This window comes from Hibiscus syriacus, unplaced genomic scaffold (assembly GCF_006381635.1).
Source record: "Hibiscus syriacus cultivar Baekdansim isolate YM2019G1 unplaced genomic scaffold, ASM638163v2 tig00111358_pilon, whole genome shotgun sequence".
Classification (NCBI taxonomy): domain Eukaryota; kingdom Viridiplantae; phylum Streptophyta; class Magnoliopsida; order Malvales; family Malvaceae; genus Hibiscus; species Hibiscus syriacus.
In genome coordinates, this window is record NW_024063070.1 from 784,931 (window position 1) to 798,636 (window position 13,706).

The window sequence follows — 13,706 nt, forward strand, 5'->3', positions numbered from 1 at the left end:
TTAAGGAATAACGTATGATATTAAAATCAATAAAAACTTATTCTCAGAATTTTTAGAATTTAAAATTTAATATTAAACACGAATTACACATCTAAGTCATTAAAAAAATCATTATTCGCTTCAAATTCTATATTTGAGCATGACATAAATTTAAATAATCTTTTTAAGTTACTAAAGTTTGCAAATAAAGTATTATATACTATATGGTTATAGTCCATAGATCATTCCATTATAAGAATATTCTATTAAGAAAAATTTTGTGATTCAGACCTAACTTAAAACCCCATAAAAAAAATAGCAGGTTGAGTACCTAATTCGCGATTATAAATATTCAATAATTTTCGTTCGAATCAACGGGTGAACGGATTAGATTATTTAAATCATATATTTTTTAACATTCTTATTTTAAACCTTAAATCTTTAGATTAAATATTAGACTGTAAATTATAAAACTCCAAACCTTAAATACCACAATAATAATATTAAAATTCCGTTTGTTACTTATTTTTGTCCACCATTATTGCATGAAATGTTTTTTTCCATATAAATATTAGAGGCTTTGTGCTTGTACCTTTCGATGATCCAATGCAATGAAGCTTCCAAATAGAACTTGGAATTTATGATCATGGTTTTCAGAATTGGACCGGTCAGCGAACCGGTCGTGCTACTGGTTCACTGGTTCAACCGGTCAGACCGGTCGAAAGAATCGGACAACGTCATAATTAATTAATTATTTAAAAAAATTAAATAAAAATATAAAAAAAACATTTAATAAAACACAGTTTTTTATATCACAAGTCATATTCAAAGCAAGTTATAAAATATATAAGTTAAAAACCATAAAATCAAGTGAAACAAAATGATTCAAATCAATTACAACATAATATTTAAGGTAAAACATATTAAATAATAAATATAATTATATAACTATAATCAAAAAATAAATTTAGGGCTAAAAGAATCATAATAAACGATGTCGTTTGGTTTATTTTTTTTTAAATCCCACATGGCTAAAAAACATAGAATATCATCACAAAAGTCTAAAGAGTAAAAATATGAAAACAAAACAATCTCACATGGCTAAGAAACATAGAAAAGTATCTCAACTGACTTCTATAAATAATAGAGGTAATTTAACATTCAAAATCATGGAGCCTTTTGGTGAGCACAGAGTGAACTATTCTTTCGCTTCAATCAAGCTCGAATTTCAGGTTTCAATCGAGCTTCTAAATTTTTTTTTGAGTTCGAGCCTTTTTGAGTTCAAGTTTCAATATTATATTTCAAGTTCGAGTTGAACTTGATAATTTTTAGCTCGTGAGTTTTTTAGTCGAGTTGAGCTTATTTTTAAAGTTTTCGAGTTCGAGTTGAGCTCAGCAATACTCGAGTTCGACTTGGCTTGTTTAACAAACGACGTCGTTTGATTTAATTTTTTTTTAGAAAAAAAAACAGAACCGGTTTTCAACCGGTTCACGGTCCGGTCCGGTTCAAACGGTTCACAGCCGGTTTAGCAGTTCCTTCTTGTTCACTAGTAACTATTTAACCAGTGTAGAATGAACCGGACCAGGTAACGGTTCCCGGTTGAGCCGGCCGATCTGGTCTTCAAAACACAGTTTATGATTAAAAAGCCCTAAGAAAAGTAATGTAAAAAGAGGTTTCGACCATTACTTGCTTTTGCTTTTTGAACTGCCATAGAAACTAGTGGCGGATATGTTTTTTTTTAGTGCGAGCACATAAAGGTTTTTTTTTAGTGAATATGTATTCATTTTGAAATCTAATTTTTTTATATCAATTATTTACTTTATCGATAATACTTATCTTAAAGTTTATGCCATCATATATAAAGCTTTTATAATTAATATATATCTATCCATCCCCAAATAATTTGTAGGCCTGTGGATGATAATAACTAGTGCCTTTCGGTTGGTAGCTATGAGCAAAGACAGGCAGGCAAGTAAGTCATAAGATTAGATTCGAGGCATATAAGTATATGATATGGGGGTGTGAACCGCGTTCCAAGATATGGTCTTCTGCTGAGAACTTGCCCTCTCTACTTCCTCATTAGATTCTGGTCTCTCTTTTTTGTTGGAGTACGTTGCTTTAACGAATTTATTTATTTTATGTTCCAAGGGAAAGCATTGAACTTCATAGAAAATTCCATTGAATATCATAGAAAATACCACAAAATTTTGGTTAGTGACCAAAATATAATTATTGAAATTTTAGTGGCCAAAGTATAAATTTTGGAAACGTTTAGGGACCAAAGTATAATTTTGAAAAGTTATGTATTTTGACACCGTAAATGAATAGTTGTGTATTTTTGATCCAGAGTTTGTATTAAAAGTCATAAAATGATAAAGTTCAGTAAAATATTTGGATAATCGGATTGGATAAAAAAATTAGGATATTTTGAAGGATGATAGAGAAAGGTTAAAAATGTCATTTCCATTTCTTAAATTGGTAGAATTTAACATGGATTATTGGATTTAAGATTAATTTTCCATGTTAAATCGGGATTGTTAGATGAAAATGACAAGATTGTAATTTTTTTGAAAAGTACAAGGGCAAAGTTGGAAAATATGAATATATTTGTTCATATTTGACTTTGGATGATGATATTAACATGTGGCATAGTAATATCATGAGTTATTAAGGGTAAATTTGTCATTTCCCATTTAAATGATTTTTAATTCATTTTAGCCATTGAAATGACAAATGTCTAAGATTTTTTTAAGAAATTTCAAGAGTTTTCTTCATCTTCTTCAACCTTGTTTTGCACTTTCCTAAGGTATGAGAAAAATTTTCTTTCTCATTTTCAAGCCAATTCATTAGGTTTTTGGATGAAAGCATGAAATAGGAAATCAACCTACATGAAATTTTCTATCATTCGGTACCATTTGTTCATGTTTCCTTGCTTGAAACCCTAGTTTCATGAATTGGGTGGATAAATGGGAGGTTTGATTTTGAAGTTTAGGATATATTTTGATGTTATTGATGTTGTATAATTATTTCCATGCTTGTATGATGATTGGAAACCATTAGAAATGAATATATAAGAGTTCGGTCAAAGTTAGGGTTTTGGTATGATGTTGAATTTGGGTATGATTTTGATTTTGATATGGTTAAGATGATTCACTTAATGGGACATATTTGTAATACCACAAAATTTTGGTTAGTGACCAAAATATAATTTTTGAAATTTTAGTGGCCAAAATATAAATTTTGGAAAAGTTTAGGGATCAAAGTGTATGAATAGTTGTGTATTTTTTATCTGGAGTTTGTATTAAAAGTTATAAAGCGATAAAGTTCGGTAAAATATTCGGATCATCGGATTGAATAAAAAATTTAGGATATTTTGAAGGATGATAGAGAAAGGTTAAAAATGTCATTTCCATTTCTTAAATTGGTAGAATTTAACATGGATTATTGGATTTAAGATTGGTTTTCCATGTTAAATCGGGACCATTGGATGAAAATGACAAGATTGTAATTTTTTAGAAAAGTACAAGGGCAAAGTTGGAAAATATGAATATATTTGTTCATATTTGACTTTGGATGATGATATTGACATGTGGCATGGTAATTGTAATGAGTTATTAAGGGTAAATTTGTCATTTCCCATTTAAATGATTTTTTAATTCATTTTAGCCATTGAAATGACAAATGTCTTAGATTTTTTTAAAAGAAATTTCAAGAGTTTCCTTCATCTTTTTCAACCTTGTAATGCGCTTCCCTAAGGTATGAGAAAACTTTTCTTTCTCATTTTCAAGCCAATTTATTAGGTTTTTGGATGACAGCATGAAATAGGAAATTAACGTACTTAAAATTCTCTATCATTTGGTACCATTTGTTCATGCCTTACTTGAAACCCTAGTTTCATGAATTGGGTGGATGAAGGGGAGGTTTGATTTTGAAGTTTTAAGGATAGATTTTGATGTTATTGATGTTGTAGAATCATTTCCATTCTTGTATGATGATTGGAAACCATTAGAAATGAATATATAAAGGTTCTTGGTATGATGTTGAATTTGGATTGATTTTGATATGGGAATGATTGTAGATGCATGGAAATGATGTTTAGAGGTTGAATTCATGCTTGAGTCAAGTTAAAAATTATACCTAGAGTGACTTTTGGTATTCAACCCTATGATGAAAATAGGGAAAATTATGAAAAAATTATACAAGGGTATGAAATAATGAATGAATAATTCTACAAGCTTTAGAATGTTGTTTGGACCAATTTGGAAGTTTGTAAATGTTAGAGGACCAAATCGCATAATGTTGAAAATATGGGTTTAAAGTGGAAATTTATTAGAAGTTGATGTGTAATGTTTAAATGGATTGTTGACATGCTTGAATATGTTGTTAGAAGCTTGAATTTGAAGTTAAATGGCAATGACCGTTTTGAATAATTTGGAAGTATTAAGCTGAACTCTAAAAGAATTTATTTTAATGGTTGAAATGTGAAGTTTGAACAATATCATATGAACTATTGATGGATACGGATAGTAAATTACTTGAAGTGTGGGAGTGTTAAAGTTGACATTGATCGTACGAAATGGAATTAATATCGAACAAGCATTAAACGAATTTTTTGCAATTTTTATGCTAATATGTGCCTACTATGTTAGTAAGATACTAACATGTACTTTAAAATTGTATTTGTTTTGTAATTGATACTTGTGCATATCGTGATCAGAATCGAAATCGAAGCGAGTTAAATGATAAGGAAAAAGTACAAGAGTGAGGCTTACATCGATAGAAAGGTTAGCTAGTGAAGCATTAGGTGAGTGCATTCCTACCTATTATCGATATATGATATGAGAAAGACTAGCGATGAGTCAACCTCAAACGATTTGAAAAGAAAAGAATTTGAATCGTATTTTGATATATTTTCATATTGGTTTACAAAATGGTATTAATATATTTTTTAGTATAAATTATCCAATACATTTTTATATGATATTTTATTAAATAGTTTATGAATAATTTCGGGTATGAACTGCCCAACGCACTTTTACATGATATTTTGATATGTTAGTATCTATAGATACTTCATAAAAATTAATAGTATATGCTTTGTTATGAGAAGCTCATTGTATGCATATTGAGATTCTTGGCATAATTGACATTTCATGAGGTGAAGTATTAATACGTAGCACGAAATAATACATGGTGCATAACTTACTTCAGGATACATTATATGGCACGAAATAACACATGGTGCCTGCACAAAATAGTATATGATGCAATGTATTCCTTATTATTGATACAGTGATGTTGTGTTTTACAATACCTGTATATTCTATATGGCACTATATGTACAAATTGGTTATATGGCACTAAATGTGCAATATATTTATACTCATCATAAACCGCATATCATGCATTTTTATTCGTAATATATTGGGCTATGATTTGAATATGTGAACAATACAAGTTATATTATTCGAGTGAAAGTAAATATTTTAATAAGTATTTGATTTTACATTTTTATGTTGTATATATGAAACGATGTTTTACAGATTATATGATGTAAGAACGACTTTAGTAAGTCAGTTTTATATGTTCATATATTTTATATGATATTTATAGTACTTTGGTTATTTATGATATTTTTATACATTGAAATAACTTACTTAAATTTATGTATGCCTCACGAAGTGAATACTTAGCGTGTGATTGTTTCACGAATAGGTAAAGAAAAATAATCGAAGTAAGGAGCATTAGTTGGCATCGTCTATCGAGGTTCATCACTCTAATATCATTATCGCATCTTTTTTATGTTCTTTTGATATTACTAATTGACATGTATATTTTATATAGTATGTTGCTATGATATGAATAGATTTGAAAACGATTTATAGTATTATATATAAATAGACTTAAAATGGATATTGCTAGGTAAAAATGACATTTTACATGTTTAGCAATTTATTAAACTATATTTAATTGCTATCTGAATGGATTTTAAATTAGACAATTTTTAGGCAGTTTCACTCTTTATATGAAACAATATTGAACTGCCAAGTTGCTACATGAAATCAGATTTGATTTGAATGTTAAAATATTACTTTTTGATTTTACGTGGTTAACTAGTTTTGGTAATAAGTGATAAATTGCAATAGATTTTGAATAAACAAAATTTATCGATTTTCGAGTAAGGATTGTTTTAAGAGTATCATGTGATCTCTGACTCATGTTTGGTAACAAATAAGGAAAAATTGTTATATTATTTGGTAAAATGATTTCATATAATAACTTTCTAGTTAGGTTTTTTCATGGTCAAAAATAGTTTATTTAACGAGATATATTTGATATTAAATTTTGTTAGAGTTTATACTTCATTTTTAAAAAAATTATTCAATTAAAAATTTTATAATATGGTTTATTTGGTGAAGAAATAAATTAAAAGGAAATACAATTAATAAATAAATATTTTTAACTCATAGTAAAATAATATTTTTTAGGATTAGGGTTTAGAATTTAGAATTTGGGGTTTTAGTTTAGGGTTTGAGATTTATGGTTTGGGATTTGAGATTTTGGGGGTGGGGATAAAAATATATTATTTTATTATGAGTTAAAAAAATTTATTTATGAGTTATAAATTTTAATCAAATCTAAACCATTTATTTATTTAAATTTAATAGCTATAAATTAGTGTAAAATGTATTAGTTTTACATAGTGTAAGTGGAACATATCTCTCTATACAATGAATGATATAAAATTTTATGTCGAGGGAATAACATATACAATTCTAGAATATGACAAACTTATAAAATTTTAAAGGGCAAAAACATATTATCAATAGAAAATACAAAAAATCATATCTAAAATATATGATAATTTCAAATTTTCAGGGGGAACAACTGCCCCTAGTCGTCCCCCTTTCGGTCTATCCTTGCATATATATAAACCAACATAATTGAATTTATTTATTATTCCTATTACTAATAAGTTACTAAATTATGCTTAAATAATCATTTCAGTCATTAAACTTTTAAAAATTATAAAATAATCATTAAAATATATCAAATTTTCACAAGTGATTTTAATGTTGCAGTGATCATTTTGTAATAGTTTAATAAAATTAATGATTGTTTTGTAATTTTTAAAAGTTTAATCAAAATAATCATTTTAGCATAATTCAATGACCTCTTGTATAGTTTAGCCCATATATTAGTAATTAGTTATCTAAATTTTATCATGGTTATAGGTAAAAATTCGGAACTAAAACCCATAATTTGTAGCGCATACATAAAAGAAATGCATGTACAAACTAGAGACACAGAAGTAGTTCCAATGGTCAGTTTGGCTTAAAATTTGAAGAACATTTATGAAATTTTTGGGACTGATTACAGCTTACTGAGGTTTACAAGTAGTTCCAATGTTGCAGTGATGGTAAGCACAAAAAGATTGATTACCCGGAATCAGTTTTTTTTGTAAAAACTGGAAAAAAAATGATTACAAGCAAGCACTACCCCACTCGGCGGACACATTTCGCCTCGATGGTCTATTTAAATAGCTTGTCTTTCAAATGTACAAGTAATGTGGGATCATTTCTTCCTTAATATATTCTGGCTTTGATCATAAATGCTCTCAGATTTCCTACCCCGAATTCACTATACCCTTATAGCGACTTACCTTTTTTCGCGTATTCTATTCATTTTGATCGAGTTAAGTTCAATAAACTCACGAGCTGCTCAACTCATTAAGCACCATTAGTACTCATAAGTTTAGCACCGCATGAACCTTGTTCTTGGAGCTCATTGCTTCTAACTCCCTGGTGTTTCCCCTGAAGATTTTCAAAAAATTCAGTTATCGTAACATGCATGCATGAATTTAATGCATGTGTCACATACTCATCGTTGTCATGTAATTTGGATCTTTGGGTTGAATTGGATTTTCCATTCTTCTATTGGGTTTCAATAAGACCTGCATTTTACGAAATCTAGAATAGCCATTTTGGTTTAATGAATTTACATTTCCAGATTCCATGGAAGTTAAGTTCGACAAGTTTCTAGTCTTTCTGTAGTATAAAGCTGCGCAATGTATTATCAATACGTAGTTCCAATCCTCAGTTTGGCTTAAAAATTTGAACAACATATATGAAATTTTGGCACTGATTACAGCTTACTGAGTTTTCCAAGCTCAGTAATCGACCTTCAGGTTCTGTGATTCAATAAAAGTGATGATTTCAGTGTAGCTTTACTCCACGTTCTTAATTTTCTCTGCACTTATGCAGGGGATCCATTGTTGGTGAAATGAAAGATGGATTGACAATTTTGTAGAATAATTAGGGCTTTGCAAGGTATAAGCAAGCTCTACAAAGATATTTCTGCTCATAAACAATGAAAAGTGAGAACTCAAGTGCATGAAAACCATAGTTCGTTGGTTAACTTTCAGTCAACATAAATATTCAATTATAATTTACAATACACGAAGAATACGAAATAAGAAGCGAAGATCGTCGAAGGGTCAAACTACCATTTCAGCTTCTTTGAGACTGGCAGGGATCCCTATATCTAACCTCATGGCTGGTTTATATTGATCAGGCACAGCAGCACCGGCCTGCACACAAATTTCCACCACAGCAGGAGCTTGCCCATAGAAAGACCTGAGCTCCCGCCGCAATGGCGGTCCTTTCACTTCAGGCAAATACCACACATATCTTGGAGGTATCAAGTCATTTAACACTGCTGATTGCCAACCATGTTGCCCATTTCGTTGCTGGTGTTTGTGGGCACCGCAGTTCTGTGCTTTGTGCCCCAAGGGACCAACGTGCACCTCCGGGCAATATCCACAAACCCTCACGGGATACATCCTCATTAGCTTCTTAGCTCCTCTCCTCATCTGTTCCCATGCTTCGGGTGTTTCCTCAGCAAGCCGGATTGTTTCCTCTTCATTGCAAGGAGTTACCATCTCCGAATCGGGTATTTCAGTCAATAATGGTTTCATGGGAACTTTGGGGACAGGATCTGGTAGTTCATTTTCATCAGCATCAACAAATTCACTCTTTCCAATCCAAATGATCGACTTTCTTCTCCTCTTTGTTGGAAATTCAGGAACATCAACACCAGCTTGGATGCAGAGCTCAACGACTGCGGGAATCCGAGGAATGGAGAATCTCTCATTGTGACGTATACGCTTTCCAAGGCGATCATATAGATGGTAGGCATCGACTGGCAAGACTACATAGTCAACAGTTGCATATGTCCATTGATGAAGGCCGTTACGGATGGAAGCACGGTGACCCCTACATGACTTCAATGGATGCCCGACAGGACCGACATGAATTTCATTACAAAAACTGCAAACATGTGAGATTAAGATATCACTACAGCATACCATTTATGCACTTTCAATTTTATAAAAAGCTAACGAGCTCCGATTATGATTACAAGAAGATCAAGTCCAATTACATGATAAACATACCAGGGGCCATTGGTAAATCTTAAATACCTAGTCATTATGGTTAAAACACCATGGTTTTGTGAATAAGGGTGTTCACAAGGAAATAAGTACGGTAGAGGGATAAAAATATACCCGCAAGCATGAACTTTCACCACCTTCAAGAGTTTCTTGAGATTGTTAATTAATGTAACCCTTGCATTCAGCACATCGTAGGCAAGGGGTACTAGGCTTTTAACGATTAAACCATTCTTCGGAGGTGGAGCCGGTTTTTTAGGCTGGGCTCTGCTCTTCTTGAACCTCTCTCTAGCAGCTCACCTCAGCTCCACTATGCTACCAATAAGGGCTTCTTCTCTTTCTTCGAATAATAGCGAGGCAAATCTGCATTTTGAGGGTGATCACACCTAACTACCAATGCACATGGTTGATAAAACTTTTTTTAAGGCCCTACAGGCTTTGAGTGGAGTTTGAGTTCACCACTGCTGCGCTGCGGCGGAATGTACCAATTCCGAAAATATGCATACTTGTTAGAAGTTTACTAAAACTAACAGTTAATCAGGAAACAAAGAGACTCAAGAATCTCATATTTAATCCAAAATTACTAAACTGCTGACTTCTAATAAACATGCCAAGGGTCAGAACTAGACAGTTCTGAAACAATTATAATTTGATTATTCCGAATGATTATCTTTAAATACGAAAAATGATGAATGCTTAACACAACCAAGGCAAATTGAAACAAAATGAGAACTCAGAAGCACAAAAGTTAAATTTATAATCTATTGATGTATTAAACAAGGAACATTTTACAAACTGGTCTGGTTTAAGTTTCAATCAACCATTCACTGAGTCATGGACCGAAGCATCATTTCAACATGCTCGCAATGAGAAACAACATGATTTAACAAATGGAACTTCAACATTATGTCCCGTAGCTGGATGAGTCTAAAATACAACCGATTAATTATAAGACTAAAGAAAAAGACAGAAATCAGTTGCGAACGAAAAACTTACCAAGACCCAACTTTTTAGAATAATATGGGTTACATTTTAAATTGAAACTGAAAATATTATGTTATCAATAACAAATCGTATAAATTACATAACTATTCCAGTTGCAAATTAAACTGTGATTATTACTAATTGTGTAGCCTTTTAGGATAGACAAGTAATATTTTAGATTAAAATCCGCCACATCGTAACATTCTCGGGTATGACTTCAATTATTTCCGACTTTTTAGGTTGATAAAATTTTAGTTTAAGCCAAGTATGGAGTGCAAGGGAAGTAAAATCCGCGGCCAGATGATGCATACCTCCAAAGAAGAAAGCGAACTAAGGCCTGGGCAATGGTCGAGTTTCACAAAATCAGCTCTCGAGTGGTACGAAAGCATCAATGGCGAACTCCTGGAAGGCAAAGACAGATGATTAACGGAATTACAATCCACCCCTGAAACCAGAATTAAGAAGCAACCCCTGAGAAAGGAGTAAACCCTTTTCTTGATTAGCGAAACAAAGATTAAATCAATAAACAAAACCCAGGGAAAGGCCAAAGATAGTGAAGAAGAAAAGGACAAGTTTGGGGGAAAGAAAAGCTTACAGAAGCGAATCGGAGGGGAAGCTAACATCTATTTCAGAGTGACATCAACAGAAGTAGTAGTTTATAAACGAAGAGGGAAGATAACACAGGCTTCCTTCTTGTAAATCTTTTGTTATCTAAATTCTCACCCATTCAACAGAATCAGGGATTATTCAGTTTAATTTGGTCCACTGGTAACGAAGATCAAACTAAGAAGCCTATGCTTTAGCACTTGTGTAGAAGATATTATTTAGTTTCGGCCTTAATTTTGAAGAATCCATTGGGCCCAAAAGAGAAAGTTGTATGCCTCCATGGCCTCACCCAAGCTCCTTTTTTATTATTAAAAATTAGAGAGAGAAAAATGAGATTTATTTATAATATAGTTACTTATCTGTATGAATTAGCTTTATTTTTTATTTATAGTGTAAATTTGTATGACAATATTTAGGAGAGGGGATGAAGGAGAAACAGAAGAACAAGAAAGAGGAGTTTTTTTTAATGGGTTTAGAATTTATTATTTAAAAAATATAAGAGAATGAAAATGAATAGTTTGACTAATCGACTAAATATGCTTATTTCACAAAAATTAATCTTAAAATTATATATTGAATTAAATATGTATATTTTATGAAAGAAAAAGAATAAAATAAGAAAAAGAACAAAAAAATATGAAATATTAGAATCATGATATTATATGTTTAATATTGAATGTTTATAATGCTTATTCAAAATTTGTTTTTTTTGTACAAAAAAAATTTAAGCCAAGGGTGACTCCCTAGTCTAGGTCAGGGCATACCTAAGACCTAAGTTAGATTTACATACGAATTTACAAATTGCCCCCAATAGTGACTGGCAGGATTCAAATTTAACCTTACAAGTTCATATTCCTAAATCTTAATCACTTTTGCAAAAGCTCGTTGACCAAAATTTGTATTTATAGATATAAGTATTATACATAATTTTAATTCTAATGAATTTTAAAATCTTAAGAGTAATGAATATTAAGATTTTATTTAGTATATTAAAACGTAGTCATGGTAGACATTTATAAAAAAATCGAGGGATCAGATTAAAATTAAATTTTTAGAATAAAGAGAGGGATGATGACTGTGAATATTCCCTACATGTTGAAAAAGTGCAGATTCTTTGAAGATTCAAGTTAGGTCCTCGGGTAGGCTAATAGCATAAATAAATTTCATTTTGTTTATTTGAAAATTTTTGGATGAAAGGCTCCTCCAAAACTCTCTAAATTGTTCTTCGAATCGGAATTTTAGGATTTTTCAGATTTCGGCAGCGTTCTACCGTGCTGATCGTCGCTTATCAGCAACAGAATACAATATTTTGTTAGAAGCCAGTGTCGGACTACACAATATTTCCAAGCCAAAGGAGCAATGGGAGTTGAGCAACAGCCAGTAGAAGAAGAAGAAGAAGACAATGGCGTTTGCTTGAATGTTTTTCAGACCTCCGCAACCAAAATCCTCTTCGTAGCATAATTTTGACAAAACATTCCCACCCTGCAATAACATAGACACTGTAACTACAAACAATCCTCGAAATTAGAGTTGTCGAAACAGAAGAGAACGTGTATCCTCCGTACGCAACTACGTCGAGCAACGACACGCAATAGTAAATTTAGAAATATTTTTTAGAATGAATACATATATATAAATAAATAAAAATTCCGTATCGGACATACACAAATAAAATTACATGATAAACACTTTAAGTAAAATAAATAATTAATATAAAGAAATTTGAATTTCAGGGTAGATACATAAAATTTTAATATGGACTCATTTAGTAAAAATAAACAATTAATATAAAGAAATTTAGATTCTAAGGTGGGCGCGTGCCCTTCCCAAACATACATCCGCCGGTGACGGCACGTCTCCGACTCCGAATGTATGCAGAATGGCTCAAGTAGGACTTGGATTGACCAGACAAGCATTCCATTTGTGGCTTGCACACCTAGAGCTTCGGGGCTAAATCTGCTAAAAAAAACAAGCAAATGTTAGCCACTACCAGCTGGTTTAGTCCATTTGATGATTAAATCAAATAAGAAGATTAGAACTGGAAATTGGACTTGCTTTCCATTGACGCCTAAAAGGAAGCCTGCCAGAACCACATATGTGCCGAATGCCATCAATGGTATGTATAAATCGGGAGCGTTTAGTTCGTCGATAGGCGGCTTATAAGACAAGTCACCGCCTAGTTTTCCACTTCCAGTGTCCCTGGAGGAAACAAAGGAGACAAGGTCAAATTTTTAAGATGGACTACCATACTGATTTTGGAAGCAAAAAGTATTTACTAGTGCAAACCTTATGCAGAAATGGGAACAAAATTAACTTCAACTTATTCATCACATACTGCTCATTGACTTGGAAGTAATATTGCAGATTCGAGAAATATCGGCCGATCTGCGACGTGTTTCACAAGTAAAAAATCTTGCATCATTCAAGAACATCTACTTAAGAAGTTAAGAACTTCATCCTACGTTGACGGATCCTAAGAGCGTCTCCCGGTAGGCTCCGAATTCGGTTTCGATCAAATCCGTTGTGGCTCCATATAGAGCACCATCTAATGGATCCATCTCCTTTTCTGCAGCAGGCTGGAAAAAGATTTGCTCACATTCTCCTGAATTACACGATAAAGACATGCTAATGAAGTAAAGTTCTGAATTGAACAGTTGATGTCAAATGTTCTACATAAAGCATGCATCAG

At 31.8% G+C, this 13,706-nt stretch overlaps 2 pseudogenes; both read right to left on the reverse strand.

Annotated features, from left to right (window-relative positions):
- Positions 1-8,350: 8,350 nt before the first annotated feature.
- Positions 8,351-11,171, reverse strand: LOC120159370 (annotated as a pseudogene).
- A 1,176-nt stretch (positions 11,172-12,347) lies between these two features.
- On the reverse strand, positions 12,348-13,641 carry LOC120159361 (annotated as a pseudogene).
- Positions 13,642-13,706: the final 65 nt, after the last annotated feature.